This window comes from Dermochelys coriacea, chromosome 3 (genome assembly GCF_009764565.3).
Source record: "Dermochelys coriacea isolate rDerCor1 chromosome 3, rDerCor1.pri.v4, whole genome shotgun sequence".
Taxonomy (NCBI): domain Eukaryota; kingdom Metazoa; phylum Chordata; order Testudines; family Dermochelyidae; genus Dermochelys; species Dermochelys coriacea.
Window position 1 is genome coordinate 167,410,231 of NC_050070.1, and position 22,792 is coordinate 167,433,022.

Sequence of the window (22,792 nt, forward strand, 5' to 3'; positions counted from 1 at the left end):
ACTTCATCGGATGCATCCGATGAAGTGAGCTGTAGCTCACGAAAGCTTATGCTCTAATAAATTTGTTAGTCTCTAAGGTGCCACAAGTACTCCTTTTCTTCCCTAGGACTGACTCAGCCCTTTCCTCCCCCTCAAACATTCCCGCTCTTCCCCCCCCCCCCCGCGCTTCCATCCCAAACCCAGCCCTCCCCTGCGGACTCGGACTCTCCCTGTTCTCCCAGCACCCTCAACCCCCCCCCGGCCGCCCCTCTCCCTGGCTGCAAGAACGCGGGGGGAGGAACTGGGTTGCAAAGGGGCGCGGGCGGGACTAGCGCAGACGGGGGGGGGGGCTCCGAGGGGAAGGCAGCGGCAGCGAAGGGCCCCTCCCGCGACGCTCTACCCCGACCTTGGCAGAGTTGCGGCAGGCGGGATTGGCAGGAGCCCGCCCCTCCTCTTCCTCCCGCGGACGGGGTTCGTTCCTCCTCTTCTGCAAAGAAAACACCCCAGCACCGGCACAGCCCATGTCAAGTCCCCGACGTCTCCGGGCCCCGCAGTAGCAGCGGCCGCTCCGCATTCCTGGGATTCCAGGGCTGGGACTCCGCGCTCCAGCCCCACGCTCCACAGCGCCTCCGCCACGCACTCGCTCCGCCGCCGCCGCCGCCCCCATTCGCTCTCTCGGGACAACAATCCCCTCCCACCCCACCCCCGCGGGCTGCAGCGGGAGCCCACGGCTCCCTTCCCCGCCTGCCAGCTCCCCTCCCGGCCGCAGCGTCCTGCCTCCGCCTCCCCAAACTCCTTCAAACTTTCCCCGCTGCAGCGGGGACAGCATTAGGGGGTTGGGGGGCGTTGGTTTCGTTTCCCTCCCTCTCCTCCGGGAGCCCCCCCCCAAATCCGGCACCACCCTGATTTCCCCTCGCCCTAGCTGAGCAGCAGTCAGCTCTTCCCAGCAGCACCGGTTCCTACTTTGCCCCCCCCCCCCCGTTGGGATCCCTCTCCTGATCGAGACGGAAACCTCCACTGGGAAACCCTCCTGGGGGGCTTTGAACGAAGCCTGAGCTACCCGTGTTGCCTTTACCCGAGGAAGGGGAAGCCCATTCCCAGGGCCCCTGCCCGAGAGGAGAAGCCGCCTCTACATGTAAACCCAGGTAAGCAGCAGCAGCAGCAGCGGTAGAGTTTGCTGAAGTTTGCCCGCGTTGTTTTAATGTAGAACTGGTAGTTGCCTGTACCACTGATCGCAGCGCCGGAGCGGTAGTGACTTTTTCAAAACAGTCGTGTCATAATTTATGGCGTATGTGTGCGTATAAAAATCTGTCCCCATCCATTATAATTTATCATCAGTTATGGACACATTACTTGTATGTCTACGTAATGCAAATTTATCTCAACTAAACTTGATTATGCTGCTACAAATGAATGCTAATCTGTGAATTATAATAAAAGTCACTTTATGGAAATATAATGATAAACGTCCCAATCCAGAAATATACTGAAGCAAATGTCTAAACGATATATGATTTATAGAATCAATATAAATATACATTTGTAAACAGCTGGGGACAAGCTAAGCTTTCTGCTGAGCTGCTTTCTTATTTACACTGCAGCATGACTCTGTTTAGTTTCCAGGATCCTCCTCTCCCCTACCTCACCCCACCGGATGGCTTTACCTCGTTCTTTGTTAGTTACAAGTCACGTCTACACTGGCCATTCCTGTACAGCAAAGGCTGTAGCAAGTTGGGCAGAAATTACAATATTACAAGAGTGTGTGAGCATCGTGACATCTCTTCTCATTTCTAATGTGCCAAAGTCGATTAATCTTAAAAGATTCAAAAATAACCTCCCCTATTACAGTCCATTTGGGCCATACAGTAGGTATTGTGTGTGTGTGTGTGTGTATGCTCTGGCATTACAGTGTTTTCCCATGAGGAACACTGTAGTTTTGGTTGCAAAGGCAGTTCCATTATAAGCACCTCTCTATCTATAGTGGCTTGTAACTTTATAGAAACAAATAGTTACTGGTAAACTGGGCAATAACAGTGAATGATTACTCAGAGGTTGTTCCTGAGATTGTGGTATGTGGCCTAAAATCAAGGGCAGTATTCACAGGAGAATGAACTGTTTTTACTCTGTTTCCGCATAGACATTTGCTATTAAAATGTGTGAAAACATACACTTACTGTATGCTGAATTCTTTAGTGCTTGTGACTTCAGTCTATAAAATGGCTCCCTTAAACAGGAGCTCTTGAAGCCACCTGCCCAACTTGTGAGGGTGGGAGAGATTAAAGAAGACAACTAGTTTTTAGGAGATACTTGCTGCAGATTGTCACCCTTGTCTGGTCTCTTCTGACCATTTATTTGAAATTGTCTGTATCAAACATTATAATGACATACAGACTCCAGGGTTTGCTATTGCCCTTTTAGGAAGGCTGTCACTCATATCTAACATTGGTTTAAAATACAAGAGGTTAATGTAGTTTTTATACATGCATAGAACGGGATTTGGGCAATGATCTGTAAATGACTGTGCAGCTGGACCTCCCTTGATTTCACTGGGTCTCTGCACAGACACAGGGCGTTTGTCTGAGCAGAGTTTCGTGCAGGATTGGGGCCTAAATCCAAACCCAGTGGGCATGATATAGAAGTTTATGAGCCATGCAAATTGCTGATTTGGGGCCCAGTACCAAAGCCCTTATTCAAATGATAGTCCTTTAAATCCATGGGTTAACTCCTGGATCCCCAAGCCTGCAATCACATCTGCATGGGGAAACCCTTGTGCCCATGTAAAGGTCTGATGGCCCTGTACAATTACAGGGGGTCTGTCTGTGTAGGTCTGACTGCAGGATAAGGGCCCTCATGGATGAAAACTGCAGGGTGAAGCCCTTAGTGCTGCTTTATACATACAATGTGTCCTAAAAATATATATATATATTTATTTAAAATCTGTGATTTTCAAATGTTTGCACCCCAGTTGTTACAGCTATTATAACACAATGGTGTTCCTTGAGGATTAATTAGCCACTGTTGTTAATGGCTCATGTCATTAAATGCCAGCAGATGCCTTGTGCCTCAATTGTTGTTGCTTAAATAAGGAACAGTCTTCCATGAATTAGGTTTTTTGTTTGTTTGTTTGTTTTTTTTTTTACTCAAATTTGCACAAACTGCTAAAAAATGGCTAAACCAACCATGGAGAAAGTTTTCAGCCTGAAGAAGGGTCAGAGGTGCTTTTGAAAACTGTCAGGTACCAGTGTAGTCAAAGGACCACAGATAATTTTCATCTTACTTGTCTTTACTTTAGGTGTGGAATTAATTGCATAGTGCTAAAGCACAAGTGTATTATTTGACTCTGAATTTAAAGCTTTGCATGCATATCTGTAGCATGAAAGGCACACTTAAAAAAATAAATAAATCGGGCTCCTTCATTGGCAAGTCAGTTCTATTGTACCCAAGTTGTAGTTAGGTTGTTGATATAACTATTGTAAGAATGCAGTTATTTAATATGTCTTAGAAAGTTTTTCATTAGGCTTTCATACTCAGTACTTTAATTATAGGTTCCAGTTCTTAAAAGGCTTACCCATGTGCTTAACTTCATGCAATGAAGCCACTGGGACTACTTGTGTGTGTGTAAATATTAAGTGTGTACATAAGTTTTTGCCATAATAATTAGAATGTATATAGTATGATTGTCCTTTTCAAGCACAATTACCAAATTAGAGATTGTTATATTGTAGGGATACTATAGCAATCTTGATTTAATCCTCTTGTGCCTAAAAACATTGATGTCAACAGAAAGATTCATAAGGGCAGTTTTTTGTTGGTTTTGGAATAAGCTGTAAAGACCATTTTTCCTGTGAGAAAACTATTGACATCTGTAGATTTTGATGGAATTTTATATAAAAGCATGTTGTTCTGTATTAAAATCTGCAGAATATTCAAGATAATTCTTTATTACACAGGTGGTTCAGAGTAATATCCATAGAACCCTATTGATTTAATCTCCATTAAGTTCTAAAAGACTCTTGTAAAGTAATATTTTAATTATTTTTATTTTTATAATACTTTCTATTTGGGGACCTTAAAGCATTTTACAAATACTGTTGAGTTTGGCGTCACAGAGCCTCATGAGGTAGGCAATATTATTGTCCTTAGTTTATAGATTGGGAAACTGAGGTACATATATTAAGTGACTTGCCCAAGGTTACATCCTAGTGTGTGGCAGAACCAGGAAGAGAAGCCCAAAGTTAATTCTAGAGCACAGGATTGTGTCCTGACCTCTTAGTCCTATGCTTATGTCTAATTAATTTTTTTCCACCAGGAAACGGGGTGGAGCAGCATAAATGAAGCCATTCCAAGGGCCAGCCATAGGTGTCTTGCCATCCTAGATAAAAAATGTTTTTGTCCCCTTCTTCCCGCCAAGTAACTGAGTCCAAAAAAGAAAAAGGTTGAAGGATGTCCCCCTATATGCTGATTTGGCACCCCTAGTAGTTAGAGCCCAGGGTGATCACCCTGATTACCAGCCATACCAGATCCCTCTCTTCCCAGATGGATTCCCTCCTGCAGCTATTTCTTTCCCTTCCCAACTAGGCTATTCTCCTGCTTTGCTCCTGCTGCACCAACTAACTGCAGCAGCTTGTTGAGGAGACCAATGTGCCAACACTCCTCATCTCTATACTCCATTGGCTATAGGATGCAGCAGAACTGCAGGGAAGTTTGAGATGAATCTCTCTCACGTATCCCTTATTTCTCTTCTTCCCCCCCCCCCCCCCACTTGAACAGCATGGAGTTATGCCACGTGATTTTTCACCCATGGTTTCCAAACCCCTTGAAACATCTTGTGGCCTGCGCAGAGACCCTTGGAAAGTGAGGAAAGTTCTGGAACTCCAGGAATGTGGACTCCCGAGTGGGTGTTCTGAGGAGGAAGACTCCTGGTCCAAAATGAAGGAAAACAGTGAGAAGAGACAATGAGGAGTCCTTGTGGCACTCCAGAAGACAGGTGGGAATAGGGTGGCCAGATAGCAACTGTGAAAAATCAGGTCACTTTTTTTTTTTTTTTAATGGCGTGTGGGGTATAGTTGCCTATTTTAAAAAAAAGCCCCTGATATCGGGACGTCTGGTCACCTTAGGTGGGAAGGATTGAAGAGATTGTGGTTGCAGATGTTGTGGAATAAGGGAGAGGGAAAGAATTTGGAGGGATGGTGGCCCATAAAAGGTGAAGGATAATAGCAAATGTGCGTCAGTCTGGTTGACTTAACAAAAGTGGATGGAAGGGCTGGGAGAGGGTGAGTGTGGGATGATCCAGGTGAGGGAAAGCCCAGGGAAAGAGTAAATGAGTGAGTATAGAGACTACCCAGGAGCAGTCCTTCACACACTTTGAGCCAGTTTGTGAGTGTGTTTTTCCCAGACTGAGCGTGCAGCTGTTTTATGAGATGGGCAGGCTGAAAGGTTGGCATGTGCACAGACGGGAGGAAGAGTGGGTTTGGTTCTGGGGAAACTAAATAATGGGATATGGGGTTGGCAGGGGAGTGTAGCAAGTTTGTATTTCTGAGGTGTTGCATACCTACAGTTTGATTATTTTCTGTCTGGCTATTGATAGTCTTTTTTTTGGTAGATAATCCTAACCTCAAAGAACTGTCTTCTCTCTCTCCCTTTTTTTTTTTTTTTAAACAATTGCCTAGTACAATGGGGACCACTTCAGACTGAGGCATCTAGGTCCTTTAATAATAATAATTAATAATTAATAATTACTAACAATAATGATGGGAAAAACACAGAAAACAAGAACAAAAATAATAAAACCACAAGAAGAAATCATTAGAGCGTAATCAAAAAATGGCCTCTTCACAGACAAAATTATTTATAGACTTTTTGTTTTGTTTTAATTTGTTTTTATCCAAGTTGTTAGGGAAATTTATCTAATTTTTTCCTTTATTGAAAATCTTATTTAGCTATACTGGAAGATCTTAAAATGCATTTGCCCCTTTTTTTGTGTGGTTTCTGTTCTATTTTCAGCTCTTTCTTTTAAAAAAAATAAACTCTTGATTTTGTTTGTTATAATTTATTATAAATTGAATGTTTGATAAATAAAAAAAATTGTAAAGTTATGTGGTGAAAACAAATTTTGTGAAATTGAATAAGATCAAAAATTGCTCCATTTCAAACACTTTGAAGTGAACTCTCCCCTTGAAATTTCAACTTTTTTTGTGAAAAGTTTTAAATTGTTTTTCCACCTCTTAAAAAGACAAGGAAAATAATTTAGAGATTAAAATGATTAATAAAAAGCTTAAAGCAAATAATTACAATATATAACATATGAAATGTTTGTTTAAACTTAAGAGATGGAAATAGAAAAGGACCAGAAGAAAAATGGGAACACACATGGAAATCAACCTAGAATAGATAGATAAATGCCTGTTCACCTCGTTTAGTCACTTCATTGGTGAGCTACTACTATTACCCTAAAGCTACTGCACTTGAATAGTTCTGTCCCATTTTATTTAGTCATGAGTCACTGTTTTTTGTTTTTTTGGTTTTTTTTGGCAGTGGTGCAATACTCTTCTAATTTTACAAATTTCTGAAATGAACATGGGAATCAAGATCTCCTGATTACCAAACTTTTGTTTTAGCCACAAGAGCAAATAGACAGTATGTATTCAGTTTGTATGTATATTTTTTTCTCTCTTGGCTGTATATTTCACCCGTATGTTACAGAGTGCTGGACCTTCTGATTAGTGATTCCGATTAGTGAGTGGTAAAGGACAACATGGAACTATGACTAGAATTTCCTTGGGATTTACAGTGTTCTGTCTTAATATAGTTTTATTGATAGTGCAAATGGCACATTTTTCTTTTGAAATCATAATACAGTCTCCATTGACTTAATCTGATTTGTTGGATTTGTACTTGATAATATACTATAACATGGTCATTTTAAAAAATCATTCTCATTGAGTTCAAGGGGAGTTTTGTGAGAGGAAGGACTGCAGGATCCCAGTTATTATAGTTGCCTTTATTTGTAATGACATTGGCATGATGATATTGTAATGAAATTAGATTTACTCTAGTGAATTAGCAACATTAGATCATGGTATAATAAGTGTGACATAACTATGCTTGCACAGAGGTTTGCCTTCCAACCCCTTCATGGGGATTGACCCTTTTGGACTTTGTAGATTGCATCTACATTTATAAGTTTCTTTCCTATGCTTGGGTTTTGTCCTGTGGCATGTCCTCCTGTTCATGACCACATGCGGCTCTAATCACCGCTTAAAGTAACTGAGAGATTGCTTAAGGACAAGAATTTTAAAGCTTCTCTGGCTCTAAGTGTTCATCCTCCACCGTTTTTCCTGCTACTGATAGCCTGGTAAAGAGTTGTGGTTATTTTCAAGCAGCTATTGAAAAATACTTTGTCTGATAGGAATTTAATGATATCGTAATCTTAAAACAGATCCATATGAAAGGCATTCCTCTTAAGGGAGTCAGCATGGTATTTGAAATGTCAAACCTTTGGTATTCTAGAATTAACAGAAACCTTGGGTAATCTAATCCCAATTTGACATTCTTTAAGGGACTTTCCTGGTACTCTGCTAATGTAAGGAGTAAAATCCAAACTTTGAAAAGTTAACAGACTGCAGCAAGTTTCTTCCCTTATCATTTTTTTGAAAAATAAAACAAGATGTGTATTTCTATTATTTATCATGTTTATTACTCTAGTACCTAGGTGATACCAAGATTGGGGCCCCACCATTAGTTAGGTTTTTGTTTTATGTAGTAGTAATAGAATTATGATAATAGTCTAATTGAATTAGACTCTGAGCGAAAAAGAACTCTAAAGAACTGTTGTTTAATTTGTTAGTGATCTAATAAAGAGGCTGAACAGCAAGGTGTCAAAATTTGCTACTGATGCAAAATTATTTGGCTAAATTCAGTGCCTTGCATAATGACAGGTTTCAGAGTAGCAGCCGTGTTAGTCTGTATTCGCAAAAAGAAAAGGAGTACTTGTGGCACCTTAGAGACTAACAAATTTATTAGAGCATAAGCTTTCGTGAGAAGTGAGCTGTAGCTCACGAAAGCTTATGCTCTAATAAATTTGTTAGTCTCTAAGGTGCCACAAGTACTCCTTTTCTTTTTGCGAATACAGACTAACATGGCTGCTACTCTAAAACCTAAAATTATTTGGGTTAGTCAAGACTAGAGAAGACCGAGAGGACCTAAAAAAAGCCAGATGAAAGGGCAGCACAATATCAGCATTGAATTTCATCTGTTAAAGGCAAGGTTATGTATGTTGGAGGAAGGAATAGTTGAATTACTCATACATGTTACTGGATTTTAAATTTATTATATCCACTAAGAATAAAAGACTTGGGTTTTGGTGGGTTCAGTGAACTTTCTACAGCTACTTAATGTGTCACAGTGAACAGAAAAGGAAATAAAATACTGTACTAGGATAGAATTTAAAATATTTAAATCAGTGACCACTCTCTACTCAGAATACTGTGTTCATTTCTGGTCACTATATCTCAAAAAAGGTATAGCAGAATTAGAAAGGGAAGTAATTAAGACACTTCCATATGAAGATAAGTTGAAAACATTGGGACTGTTTTAGGGGGAAGATGAATAAGAGGGGACATGATACGGATATAAAAGAATAGAGAAGGTAAACCACGTTCTCTTATTTACTCTTTCTTATAATGCATGTCTAGGGGTACAGCCAATGAATGTAAAAAGCAAGAAATTTAAAACTGATGAAGGTTTTTTTTAACACATTGCACAATCATCGGAACTCAATGCCACACAATATCATTGAGGCCAAGTAGGATTTTTTTTATAAAAGGATTTTATATATACTGTATGTCAACCACTCTCTGACATGGTATAGGAAGAAACTTCCCTTAGGGGTTATTCCATAATTGTCTACTATGAGATTTCCTGTACCATCTTCTGAAGCAGATAGTATATAAACCACTGTCATAGATAGGATAATGGGCTAGGTGGACGTCTGGTTTGACACAGTATGACAATTGCTATGTTTCTCTGTGGTGATGGTTTTTAGTTAAAAATAATGAACCTGTAATGAGATGACTTAATATAGCTACACCAATGCTGGAAAGAAAAGTCTATTTTGGGACTTCCATTTGTGGTCCTGAAATAAACACAACGATGATGTAATATATATTTTATGTTTTATGTATTGTGGTGGGCACACTGGGCTGTGATGAGGATTAGCTGAGAGGGGAGAAGAGCTGGCACTTAGGCCCTATTTAAAGTACCATAGGGCAATTTAACCATTGGCACCTGTCACTGAAATCATGTAATCTATTTGGTATAATTTGTTCATTTAAAAAAAAATTCTATAAAGCTTCTTGGAAACTATCCATGTATTTAACATGTGCATAATATTCCTGAATTCTCTCTTGAAAAAGAGGATTGGGATAATCGTTTACATCTATATGACAGTGGTAAATGTGAGAAACATTCTAACTGTCAGAAACATGTGAACCATCCTCTGAATGTAAGGAGCAGACCTTGGTGTAATGTAGTGAGTGTGGGTTTTTCAGAAAAATAATTGAATTATCTCTGAAACTTTAATACAACTACAGACTTTTTAAAATTCTGCGTCTGTGTAAGATGTGAAAGTGAAGGGAAAAAGTTTAATTATAACATGTCTCCTCACTTCTTATTTGTTACATTATTAAGAATCCCTTTTTCTGTGCATATTGTAACACTTTTTTAAAAGTACAAGAAGAAATATTTGTAAACTGTATTGGCGTAGTCAAAAGGAAAACAGGGAATGCCAAATCCATCCCTTTAACTGAGGGCAGAAATACCCTTTTTAAATCAATAGGACTTGCAGCTGTTTCTGCAGACATATTGGGTCAATAGTACAGTATAGTACTGCTTATAATACTAGTAAATCAGGAGTATAATGTGTTAGACACTTATACGAAGACTTAGCAAGAGATCTGTTCAGTGCTTCAGAATAACGGACTTGGCTAATATTTGCAAAGATTTGTCAAAGTCCCTGTATCTGTCCAAACTGTGGAGTGCACTAATTCTGCAACAGAGAAGGGGTAGGGGGTTCTTGCCGATTAAGGTAAAATGAACAATGCTGCCTGTTCATACTGCCAGAGAAAAAAAGTTCTGTTTGAGAACTTGCGTATCATAAAGTGTACCCTATCTAGCCACATTCACAAACTCTGCAAAGTTCCCCACAGCCAAATGGAACTAAGAGGATCTGCTGCTAAACTGTGCCCTGCTCTGGCCACTGAATAAATGTTTTCTCAGTATCATGGAAGTGGGGACTCTCCTGGGCTTTCCTTCCAATTCCCTTATTTTAACATTATTCACAAAATAAAACTGAAGTTTTTTTTGCTGACTTCATGTTGGTAGTGAGGATGAAGACTTGGGTATTTATTAAGATAAGTACCTACAATTATTTGCCTTAGTTTCTAGTTTCCTGAGTTTGGGAGACACTAGTATTCCTGTATAAATCTGAAGGGTGCTTGTCCTCCTTTTGGGATGACATTCTTTTAAAAACTATGGACCTGATCCAAGGCATGTTGACTTCAGTGGGCACTGGAGCAGGCCATAACCCAGGATAAATCAGGCAGAGAGGGTGAGGTCAATAGTAATCCTTCTAACTTTGTGCTTGTGTGTGTTTTTTCTTACGAAGAAAAAATAGTTTACATTCTTCAGGTTTCTTAGATTAGCTCTTATCACAGGACTCCCTCTTTTGAGAAAAGACACACATTGACTTGTAGATAAAGTTGGCTGCAGCCTTTTATTGATGAGGATGATAAAGCTAGCTGTTTGGACAGGCCTGATCATGGGGGTTTGGCAGTCTGAGATTCAGCTACTAGTAGTCAATTCCCTGCTCAAGTTTCTTCATCTGATGAAGTGAGCTGTAGCTCATGAAAGCTTATGCTCAAATAAATTTGTTAGTCTCTAAGGTGCCACAAGTACTCCTTTTCTTTTAATGCCTACTGTATGTTCTCTCCTCTTAGAACTTCCCCTCGCAGGACACAAGACTGGGCAACCCTACTGGAGAAGCCTGCATTAAACCCTCAACCAATGGGTAATGTTCACTTCTGGGGCTGGTGAGACAGCACTTACTTCACCTACATTGCCACAAGCTTTGGCCTCATTGTTTACTGTAATACAGAATAAACAAAACATCCAAGCTGTGAAACATTAGAGCTGGGACTTTCAAAAACACTCTCAAGGTGGGCTTACTTTTGTTCCCACTGCAGTCAATGGTAACACTCCATCATTTGAGAGTAGAGGTAGGCCAGTACTGAGTGCTTTTGAAAATCACATCCTCATGTAGATGAGGAAAACAGACTCCACTCTTTGTGGGAAAACTACCTGAAGGTTCAATATAGATAGAAATCCCTGATGAACTCTGAGGTTGGAAGTTAGCTGGAGGGTTCCTGAACATACTTCATTTATGACCCTCCTGGATCTTTCTCTTGGCAGGCACCTTTCATTAGTTGAGTTTCCCAGCTACTGGGTTGGAGCCACAGAGTTGTGTCGGTAGTTTGGTGACTTCCTACCCTCTCAACAGTATGTTGAAGGTTTTAAGCTATCTAAGAAAACCTCCTGGCCAGTTGGTCCACTCCAACCCATAAGAACTCCTGTAATTCACTTATTGTAGCTCCTGTTACTTGCCACATTGGACCCTTTGTTTGCAAAAACTGATTTGAGACAGCTGTGTGAACGTGCAACATCAAGGTAAAGCCAGATCACACAGTAGCCTCTCTACATACGCTGGTGGCTGCTATTGCTTTGCAGTATTTCTGCTTGCCTTTGGCACTCTGAGAACAAAGAAAAGAAGTGGTGGAATGGTTATCTCAAAACTTATTTCTTGCAGACACATACAATTTAATGCCTTTCCCCTCTACAGTTCGGTGACACTTACAAAATTCATTTGTGCTTAAAGTAATCTCAGCCATAAAAGTGAAAACTAAAATATTACAAGAGAGTATTATCCAGATAATGTAGTATATAACACGGGCATACCAAGTATGTTTGTTCATTGCTGATGGTTACATTTCAAAAGCTGTTTTTATTCACAAAAAGAAAAGGAGGACTTGTGGCATCTTAGAGACTAACAAATTTATTTGAGCATAAGCTTTCGTGAATTACCTTTTTGCAAATACAAACTAACACGGCTGCTACTCTGAAACCTGATTTTATTCAGTTTCTTTGTGAAATTTAGGACATATAAATTACTGTTAAAATATAAAATTTATCCTAGACACTACATTTTATATCTTGTGGATATATTTTACATGTAATAGTAATGTATTACAGCATTTTCTTGAGAGGCATGTTTAAAGAAGAGGTATTGTAAGGAAAAGAGTCTTATTTTGCCATGTACTGTGTGTTCAGATTTTCTTCTATTTTTCTTATTTTGAATTATTTTTATATTGCAGTAGCAGTCAGCAGGTACCAGGTACTGTACAAATATAAAAAAATGCACAGTCCTTATCCCGAAGGGGGCAGGCGGGAGGGGGGGTGAGAGGGGAAAAAAGGAAGGGAATAGGAACGAATACAACAAGTAGGCTGGATAAAAGCTGGCAACAGTATTTTAGTTTTGTAGGTTTGTTTGAACAAATTGTCCTTATCTGCTCTTCTCATTAGTAATGATTAGCTGGCTAGTTTCTTGAAGGTTTCTTGGTTGGAGAAGTAATTTAAAATGATAAAACTATTAAACGTACATTTAGAGATGCATATTTCCTGCAACATATTTTGATTTCAAAGTAAATGATTTCGGGGGAACTTGGCTTTTGAGAGAAATGATTTACTGTCATAATGCCTGATCCTGTGAAGGGATGACCACCTCTTATGGAGTGCTGACCACCCTCAAATTCCTCTGTAGTCATTTGGAGCTGTGGCTGCTTTGCAGCCCTCAGGAGACACTCAACATCTCAGAGGATCTGGCCTGTAACATCTTACTATTCTTTCTTCTTCCTACCAACCATGTTCTGCTTTACTGTAGTTCCTTCTATTATCTCTTGTGTCACTGACATAATAGTAACTTCAATATTTTTTTAGTTATTACAGTACAATTCCATATTTTTGTAACATAAAGTTAAGAGTTTGTAACGCTGCACTGCTGATGAAATAAACAAGTAATGTAGATGAGGTATATTTCTGCAACTTTCTAAACTTTGCCTAGTGAAGGGTATGATGTTACCTCCAACATACAAATGATTTTATCCACAGAGGTTATAAATGTGGTTTGTGTAGGTTTCTGGAAAGTCTGACTTGGCTTTCTAGATTGTCACCCAGGCAGTAATTAATCTGTGAAAATATCTGACAAGGGGTGGGCATGAGTTTGAGGCAATTTGTACTTCTTTGTTGTTTGAGCCAGTAATGTTAACCTCTGTTAACGTGAATATAGGATTTCCTGGCCTGATTTACAAATGCTAATTTTGGATTTTCAGCTTGTGATTCAATAGAAGTTTGTTAACAAATAGCTTAGTCCTCTGGTCATGCCTGAATATTTAGTATACTCAACAACTGTCATTAAGTCTCTGGGAATTGCTGTGAAATTTCTCTTTTAGTTCTTTTAATATAAAATGTATTTGAAGTAAATATTCATGTCTAGTGAGACTGTGTATTCAGGGCAATAGAGCAAATGTCATGCAATTATATCTGTAATACAAAAGGGACTTCCAAGAGCTAACTTCAAGGAGCAGTGCATATTATTACATGCCACTTAGCTTTGGTTGTTCTTTGCTCCTAAGTAGCCTCATTTATATTTAGCTTGGCAGAATAATTTCAATAGATATCAATGTTTATTTTTATGCATTCTTAAATTTTTATCTATTTAAATGTTCACAGTTGCACAAAATTATGGGTTTTAAGCATTTTGTTATCAATTTAAATGTTCACAGTTGCAGGAAATTATAAGGGGGGGTGAGAATTATTTAATGGCAGTAGCCATTGAGAATCAAAAAGTTATTTTTATAATAATTAAAACACATATGACACATGATGATGACAATTTACTAAGTAAATTTCATTATATCAAATTCTTATAAGTTCTCAAGCAGCATCTTTTTTACTTTGCCTGTCTGTAAATTTTGCTTATTGTCAAATAAGTAAATATTTTTCCTTTGCTTATTGTCAAAGAAGCAAATATTTTTCTTTGATTTGTGTGCGTCTACATTAATGCTTACCAACATTTACTGATAAAAATCTAATCCTTTCAAGCCTATTGGAAGTCTAATCCTTCCAACCAAAAAATGTAGCTATAAAGAGGATGGAAGTGAAGGTACTTCTCAACAAGTTCCATGTGGTGTTTTGCAGTAAGTCAGAATGATATGCTACCTTCCAGATACCAGTACAGAGGATATTACAATAACAGTAAAGGAAGTCGTTAATTATCCTGGAACATTCCAAGGATGAAACAGTTCGTGTGAGTGGGGAAGATTTTATAAAATCAGGGATAATAACTTCATTCGTCGATGAGTTTGGAGATTCTTCTGGTATCAAGTTCAATTCAGGAAGAAGATAGATATGAGAGATCAAGCAATAGATTTTTCAATATCGTAGGGCATGATTTTGAATTCCCTGAAGCCTTTTTAGAAGCAGAGTGACTGTTTAGAGTGTAGTCTTTACTTTAGCAGATGTAGTACCAAGCTTCTGGGCTTACAATATAAAGGAAATAATGATTGAGTAGGAAGTAACAAAACTATTCAGTTTAGAAAAGTGGTACGCTAATATATCTGGGGGAAAATAATCTGAAATACATTCAGCAGAAGGGAGAAACCTGTGAAACTGTAATGTTTGCAGAGACCTAGTGATGAAAAAGAATAGCAAATAAAAGGTGTTTCATGGATACTAAGAAAGGCAACCTAAATTTTTCTCTATCAGGCAAAATTTCTTGATATCAGCTCTATTAGGCTGTGGAATAATTTCTCAAGCATGTCAGAGGGAATTGCATTACTTATAGCACTAACAAGACTGGACAAAGCACCAGTAATTCCGTAGTGGAAGAAAGATGAAGTAGGGAACCTAACAGGCTTCTAATTTTTGCAACCGAATAGGTCTCCCACTTGGTGGTGGTTTGAGAATATAAAACGGATTTTATGACATCTGTGTTCACAAGCTTTGATAATTCTTACCATATGCAAATCTATAGTAGTGGGGGAGATTCATATTTAACAAGAGATTGGAATAACCACATATAATAGCAGTATAAAACTTAGCAGGAGACACTTAAAGTACATATTTATAGGTAGTCCAGTTTCATGGTGGATCAAGCAATCTCTTTCTTTTGTAACATAATTTTGTACTTTTGGTTACACTTAGAAGTTTGGTATGCTAACTACCATTTGGACAGCTTAGCATGCCTTTAACAGTTCCATAGACCTGCTTCCAGTGGTGCAAAGGTGACCACATCTCTGTTTCAGATTAGACTTGGTTTGAGTAAAGTTCTTAATTCTGCTGGTGTAGAGCTGTTGTGGACAGGAATCGATCACATGATATCACTAACTGTACGAAGAGTCTTTTCACTGCTGTCCTGTAGTGTACTACTTCTGACCTGTGTGATCTGCTTTGTTCACAAGAGTCAAGTCTGCCCAAAGCCACTTATCTGTGGGAATAGCGCTGCTCACACCCTGGCAGTTTATTTGCTTGCTTTATTTGCCAACCTCAGGTTCTCAATAGCAATCCATTCCATTGGTAGCAAGAATGCCTTGGAGGAGGTTTTCTTATTAACTTGCTGTCCACTGGACAGTAGCAGAAATGCATGAGTAGGATTTCCTGGAATTACTGTGGTGATCAAGACAAAGTTAATATTTTTCAATATATTTTCAACAGGTATAAATAACTGCTCCAGAGGCAAAGAAGCGGAGAATTGGGACCATTATAGTGTTGATAACTCTTGTAATTTTATTGCAAGTCTTGTGGCGTTTGTTTTCTTAGGCCTTGTCTACACTCCAGTTTTGTAGACGCAAGTTATGCCGACATACAGCCACTGCTGTAATTAAACCACTGTTGCATGTCCACACTATGCTCCTTGTGTCAGTAGAGTGCATCCACACTAGCAGCACTTGTGTCGACACAGAGAGCAGTGCACTGTGGGTAGCTATCCCACTGTGCAACTGGCTGCAGTGCACTTTGGGAATGACTTGCAATGCCTCATGGGGGCAGGAACAGTGTCACGTGATGGCTTCTCAATCTCATCATTCCCTGGGCATTCAACTAGATTGCCAACTGCCCTGGTATCCTGCAATCCAGATATCTCTGTCAGAAAGCATGGATCCGGCACTGCTGTTCAGCGTTGTGCTGTGAATTATGAATACAAGGCTATAAGAGGAGCCCAACAGGGGCTATTCAGCTGGGGGATGCCTTGAAGGAGCATATTAACACTGAGGGCTTGTCTACGCTGGCAAGTTTTGTCGCCAAAAAATTGGCTTTTGGCCAATACGCATACGCACTGCAATGTGACTTTTTTAGAAAAAAAACACCTAGGTTTGGCAGCACAAAATTTCCATCCCTGAGAGAGACTTTTGTTTTTTCCCCCGCCCTTTATTGTTGACAAACATGCAGTGTAGACACCACAGCTTTTTCCCCGATTTTATTGGCCTCCAGAAAGTATCCCACAATTCCCATGCTGCCACTCTGGTCAGCGGTTTGAACTCCACTGCCCTGCAGCCAACCTTCCCCTCCCCTTTGCAAGACCTGGGAATTTTAAATCTCATTTCCTGCTTGCTGGCTTCCCAAAGGAGCTTCTCAGAAGAGCTTCCCAGGTGAACATGGCTGGCTATTGCACCAAATGCGCTCCCGCTTGGGCCACCGTTGAGTTGTTGGATCTGATCAGTATATGGGGAGAGGAGTCTGTTCGGTCGCAGCTGTGAGTGACCCGTAGGAATCGGGACACACATGGGCAAATTTCTCGAGGCTTGTGCGAAAAGGGCTATGATCGGGACACACAGCAGTGCAGAGCGAAGATAAAGGAGTTGAGGCAGGCATACCATAAGGCGGGGGAGGTGAACCATCGCTCCGGTGGTGCACCTAAGACCTGCTGCTTCTATAAGGAGCTGAATGCTATCCTTGGTGCTGACCCCACCTCCATCATCCATAGCCCCATGGATACTTCGCAGGCAGCAGAAAGAGGGGTAACCTGCAGGCTGAAATTCTGGATGAAGAAGTCGAGCTAGAAGAGGATGTGGTGCTCCCAGTGGGGTCATCTGGTGGGGCAGGCTGCCAGGAACTTTTTTCCACTCCAGAAGTGCTCAACAGGAAGCAGATGAGATGATGGGTAAGTTGCTGCGGCTTGTGTAGAGAATCAAAAAGTGGGAGGTCGGTAGTGTTTTCTGTGAGCTGGACGTTGCCCTGTGTACCTAATCTGCATGGCCAAGCAGGGTTTCGATGGACATTGAGACCCTGCAGGGAATCCTCCAGAGAGAGGCTCTGGAAAGTTTCCAAGAGGTACTTGTTAATCCTCTGCCGCAGATTCCAAGGGATTGCAGCCTTGTTAGTTCCCCCATTGTAGGAAACTGTATCATGCCATTTAGCAATCACTGGAGCTGGGGCCAAAGCAGCACATAGCTGAGTTGCATGTAGACTGGGATGAAAGCCGCAAGCATTCAGCAGTTGTGCCCTGGTTTCTCTGGTCACCCGCAGCAGGTTGGCCGCCTGTGGAAAAAATGTGGGATAATTTTAGAATGAGTTCCCTGCAAAGCTGCCCTGCAAGCCGTGACCTTTTTATCCATATGCAGAACGACCTTCCTTGCACTCCCGACACTCACCATGATTGGGGTGCTCGCGGAGCTGTGGGCCTGCCTAGAGTCTGAGAGAAAGTGATTTCTACTAGCAAAAAGGCCCTTTTTACTAAAATGTTTAAATCATTTGCTGGAATGTAACAATCCCTCTTCTGTTCAGCACAGATCTTGAAGAACACACCCTGCAGACCGGCTTCGACAGATAAGAAAAAACCTGAGGCACAGCAAAGAAGACCTGTTCCGCGAGGTGCTGCAGCGCGATGAGAGACAGACCAGGGAACGGAAAGAGTGCTGGGAAGTCAAAAGGCAGGACAGAAAAGAGAATGCTGCATTCGCTAGGCAAGCAACCGAGCAGATGATAAAAGTGATGGAGGATCAGACAGGGATGCCCAAGTCTTTGATACAGCTGAGCAGATCTGAGCATATCCGTGATCAACCTTCCATTGCAGCACATGCAGATGCACAATTATTTGGCAACCCCACCCCCCTCTATGCCCACACGTTGCTTTTCACTTCACAGCCCTCCTGAGCCTCCCCATCGCCCCACCCCTTCTCAACAGCTTTCACAATGATAGCTGGAGCTACACACAGTTGTGCGGTTTTATCTTTTTTAACCATAAATAAAGGCTAAGGTATTTAATGGTACAGCATTTTTATTCTGTGTTCTACAAAAGCATATAGCAATCAATTCAGTCTCGGGAACAGGCTTCTAAAGCATTGTGTTGCATGGCTCTTGGGCCCCAAAATTGTACATGGATGCAACAGGGAAGTAACTCCAAAGCAGACACGTATTACTGCCCCTCATTGTCAAAGCGGTTCCTCAAAGCCTCTCTGATGTTAATAGCAGCCCTCTGGGTTCCTCTGACAGTCCTAGCATCTAGCTGTTCAAACCATGCAGCCAAGTGCTCTGCCTCCGTGCTCCACACCTGAGCAAACATTTCACCCTTAGATTCACACAGATTATGCAAAGTGCAGCACACGAATATGACCACGGGAATATTATCCTTGGTAAGGTCTAGTCTGCTATTGAGACACCTCCTGTGAGCTTTCAAATGGCCAAAGGCACATTCTACTACCATGCGGCACCTGCTCAGCCTGTTGTTAAAATGCTCCTTGCTGCTGTCCAGGTGCCCTGTGTAAGGTTTCATGAGCCAGGGCTGTAAGGGGTAAGCCGGGTCTCCCAGGATTACTGTGGGCATTTCCACGTCCCCCACTGTGAATTTGTGGTCTGGAAAGGAACCCCCTTCCCCCCCACCCCCCGCTGCAGCTTTCTGTACAGGCCACTATTCCTGAAGATGTGTGCATTATGCACCTTTCCAGACCAGCCTACACTGATGTCTGTGAAACGCCCCCCGTGATCCACAAGCACCGGTAACACCTTGGAGAAGTATCCCTTCCTATTTATGTATTCAAAGACAAGTTGGTCTGGTGCTAAAATTGAAATGTGTGCGCTATCAATCGCTCTGCCACAGTTAGGGAAACCCATCTCTGCAAAGCCATCCACTATTTCATGCACATTTCCCAGAGTCATGGTCCTATGCCGCAGGATGCGATTTATTGCCCTACATGCTTAGAGTAATACAGCCCCAACAGTGGACTTTCCTACTCCAAATTGATTTGCAACTGACCGGTAGCAGTCTGGATTTTCCAGTTTCCACATAGCGATTGATTGCAACACGCTTTTCTACCGGAAGGGCAGCTCTCAATCTGGTGTCCTTGTGCCGCAGGTCGGGGGCCAGCTCAGCACATAGCTCCATGAAGGTTGCTTTACGCATCCTAAAGTTCTGTATCCACTGGTTGTCATCCCACACCTGTGTGGCAATGCGATCCCACTAATCAGTGCTTGTTTCCCTAGCCCAAAAGCGACAGTCTACCGTATGCAGCTGCTCTGTGAACGCACACAGCACTGATAAGTTGCTGCCGTCCATATCACACGCGGGTGCCTGAGATTCATCCTCTGCTAACTTTGCGAGTAACTGTGCTGCTATGCGCGATGTCCTCACAACAGCTAACAGCGCATAGGAGAGAACTGCGGGATCCATCCTCTCACTGCAGATGCTGACGCGCACTACAAAAGACTGACAGCTGGAAAAACGGCATGAAAGGAAGCCAGAAATCTTTGGAGGGGTGGGACACAGAGCGGTGCATGACAGTACATTTTGCACATCCCAGGATGCGCCACGCTCCATTTCCGCATTCCCACAACACCTAGCGACGGATGGTGTCGCCAGGCACTGAGGGATACATACCCACAGTCTATTGCTCTTGCTGTTGACAAAGGTGCCCCGAATGTGGACACGATCTGTCGACGGAGGGAGCAAATGTAGACACGCTTTGGCGACTTTGCTTTTTGTTGACTTTGCTTTTTTTTTTTTTTTTTTTCCTTTCCTCGTCGACATTAGTCTCGCTGAAAAAACTTGCTGGTGTAGACAAGCCCTAAGCCACAGTAATGTGTGTTGGTGTAGTGTGCTGAGCCTGGCATTGTTTGATTGTGCGTGCTCCAAAAGTAACACATGTTAAATCACTTTTTAAAGTAGGTTTCAGAGTAACAGCCGTGTTAGTCTGTATCCGCAAAAAGAACAGGAGTACTTATGGCACCTTAGAGATTAACAAATTTATTAGAGCATAAGCTTTTGTGGGCTACAGCTCACTTCATCAGATGCATAGAATGGAACATATAGTAAAAAGCGCGCGCGCGCGCTCTCTCTCTCTCTCTCTCTCTCTCTCTCTCTCTCATATATTTATATATAATATACACACACACACACACAGAATGTGGAAGTTGCCATACAAATGGTAAGAGGCTAATTAATTAAGATAAGCTATTATTAGCAGGAGAAAAAAACTTTTGTAGTGATAATCAAGATGGCCCATTTAGACAGTTGACAAGAAGGTGTGAGCATATTTAACATGGGGAAATAGATGCAATACGTGTAATGATCCAGCCACTCCCAGTCTCTATTCAAACTCAGGTTAATGGTACCTAGTCACATGAGCCACACCATCAGGGTCTCGTTCACCTGCACATCTACCAATGTGATATATGCCATCATGTGCCAGCAATGCCCCTCTGCCATGTATATTGGCCAAACTGGACAGTCTCTACGTAAAAGAATAAATGGACACAAATCTGACGTCAGAAATCATAACATTCAAAAACCTGTAGGAGAACACTTCAACCTCTCTGACCACTCAGTATAAGACTTAAGGGTGGCAATTTTGCAACAGAAAAGCTTCAAAAACAGACTCCAAGGAGCAACTGCTGAGCTTGAATTAATATGCAAACTAGATATCATTAACTTGGGTTTGAATAGAGACTGGGAATGGCTGGGTCATTACACATTGAATCTATTTCTCCATGTTAAGTATCCTCACACCTTCTTGTGAACTGTCTAAATGGGTCATCTTGATTATCACTACAAAAGTTTTTTTTTCTCTTGCTGATAATAGCTCATCTTAATTAATTAGCCTCTTACCGTTTGTATGGCAACTTCCACCTTCTGTGTGTGTGTGTGTGTGTGTGTGTGTGTGTGTGTGTGTGTATATAATAAAAAATAGCTTCTTACTATATGTTCCATTCTATGCATCTGATGAAGTGGGCTATAGCCCACAAAAGCTTTATGCTCAAATAAATTGGTTAGTCTCCAAGGTGCCACAAGTACTCCTGTTCTTTTTTTAAAGTAGCACTCAGTAATGTGACCAAACTGACAGCTGAACACACATGCTTTTGTTGGCTTCTTGTGTTTGTGGGGTGGGTGTGTGTGTGTGGGGGGGGGGGGGGGAGGGTGTTGGGAAGTGTGTGCCTTGGGGGAGAGTAAGTGTGTCAGCATCCTGTCTCTCTAAGTTCAGGCAGCAGCCGGAAGCAACCAGTCCTGAGGCTGAAGCTGATGCACAGATAGCTGATGGTCCCCTTCCCCCCACCCCCAGCTCAGGAGAGGGACACCCCAAATCAGCCCCCGCCTCCCTCCCTGGCTCTGTTTCTCCCCCCTCTCCCCTGCCCAGAGCAGCAGCCTGCCCTGCCTGCTTGCCACTGTGGTCCTAGTGATTCCACCTAGTGTGGTCCCAGGATTCCACATTCATGTTTTGATTCTGTGTGACTCCCTCCGAGTTCTCCCACATTCTCTTCTCCCCACAAACTAAGGAGACCCATCCCCTCCCCTGTAGTCCTGGCAGGAGTGTGTTTGCTGCTGGGAGCTGGCATGCTTAACTGAGCAGTAGCTATGTGAGCTCTCCATGCTTAGCGGTTTCAAAACTTCTTGGGGCTTTGAAAGAAGATGGGTGCATGTCTGTGTAGCTGCATGCAGGGCAACAGAGTTCAAAACTGTGAGCACAGTGATCATGGTGGGCATTGTGGGAAACCTCCTAGAGGCCAGTTACGGTGATGTAACGAATGCGGTGTCTGAACTGACGCTTTGTTGATCTAATTTTGCCACCAAAAGTGCTATGCCTCTCGTTGAGGTGATTTGATATTGTTGGCAAAGCAGGAGAGTTTTGTCAGCAGGAGGATCATTGTAGTGTGTACAGCTCCACTGTTTTGTTGACAAAAGCTGCCTTTGCTGACAAAACTGTATATTGTAGACCGGGCCTTACTTAAAGCCTCACCTCCTGGAGATGAATAATTATGTGAGAATCCTTCGTTTGTTTTGTTTAATATGAAAGTTAAGTCTCTAGTCCTCATGGCTGAAGAGAAAAGCTTGAAAATATGACCTGCATGCCTCCTAGTGGCTCAAAAACCAAAAGGTAAATAAACTTTATTTATTATTCATCTCTTGATTCTTCAACATGTAGGATCGACAGTATTGCCAGTATATTTCATATACCCACTGAAACCCAAAACCCATAACTTTAACTGCCTGAACAGTGCTGGGTTGTTTGAGGTGTCAGTCCTGCAATGAACTCCATGCAGGAGGAGACCTGATACCTGTGCCTGCATGGAGCTGGCGAAGTCAGCGGAGCTTTTTTTAGTCACGCGGTCGTCTGTGTGCAGAGCTCATTGCAGGATCAGGGCCTTATGTTGTGTATTTGATACCGTCTCTTCTTCAGCTTTGCATATGTAAGAGAACAGCTTGTCAATGTTGGCAATT

General features: G+C 41.7%; 1 protein-coding gene across 2 annotated transcripts in view; it reads left to right on the forward strand.

Annotated features, from left to right (window-relative positions):
* The first annotated feature begins 335 nt into the window (after window positions 1–335).
* PTPN14 (protein tyrosine phosphatase non-receptor type 14) overlaps window positions 336–22,792 on the forward strand; it is a 181,426-nt gene continuing 158,969 nt past the window's right edge. Inside the window, exons 1-2 of one of the 2 annotated variants that reach the window (XM_038395015.2) lie at window positions 336–1,124; window positions 4,750–4,966. The gene's annotated coding sequence lies outside the window, so the exon portion shown is untranslated. The remainder of the gene's footprint in view (window positions 1,125–4,749; window positions 4,967–22,792) is intronic. The other variant, XM_038395014.2, reaches the window with a different exon arrangement.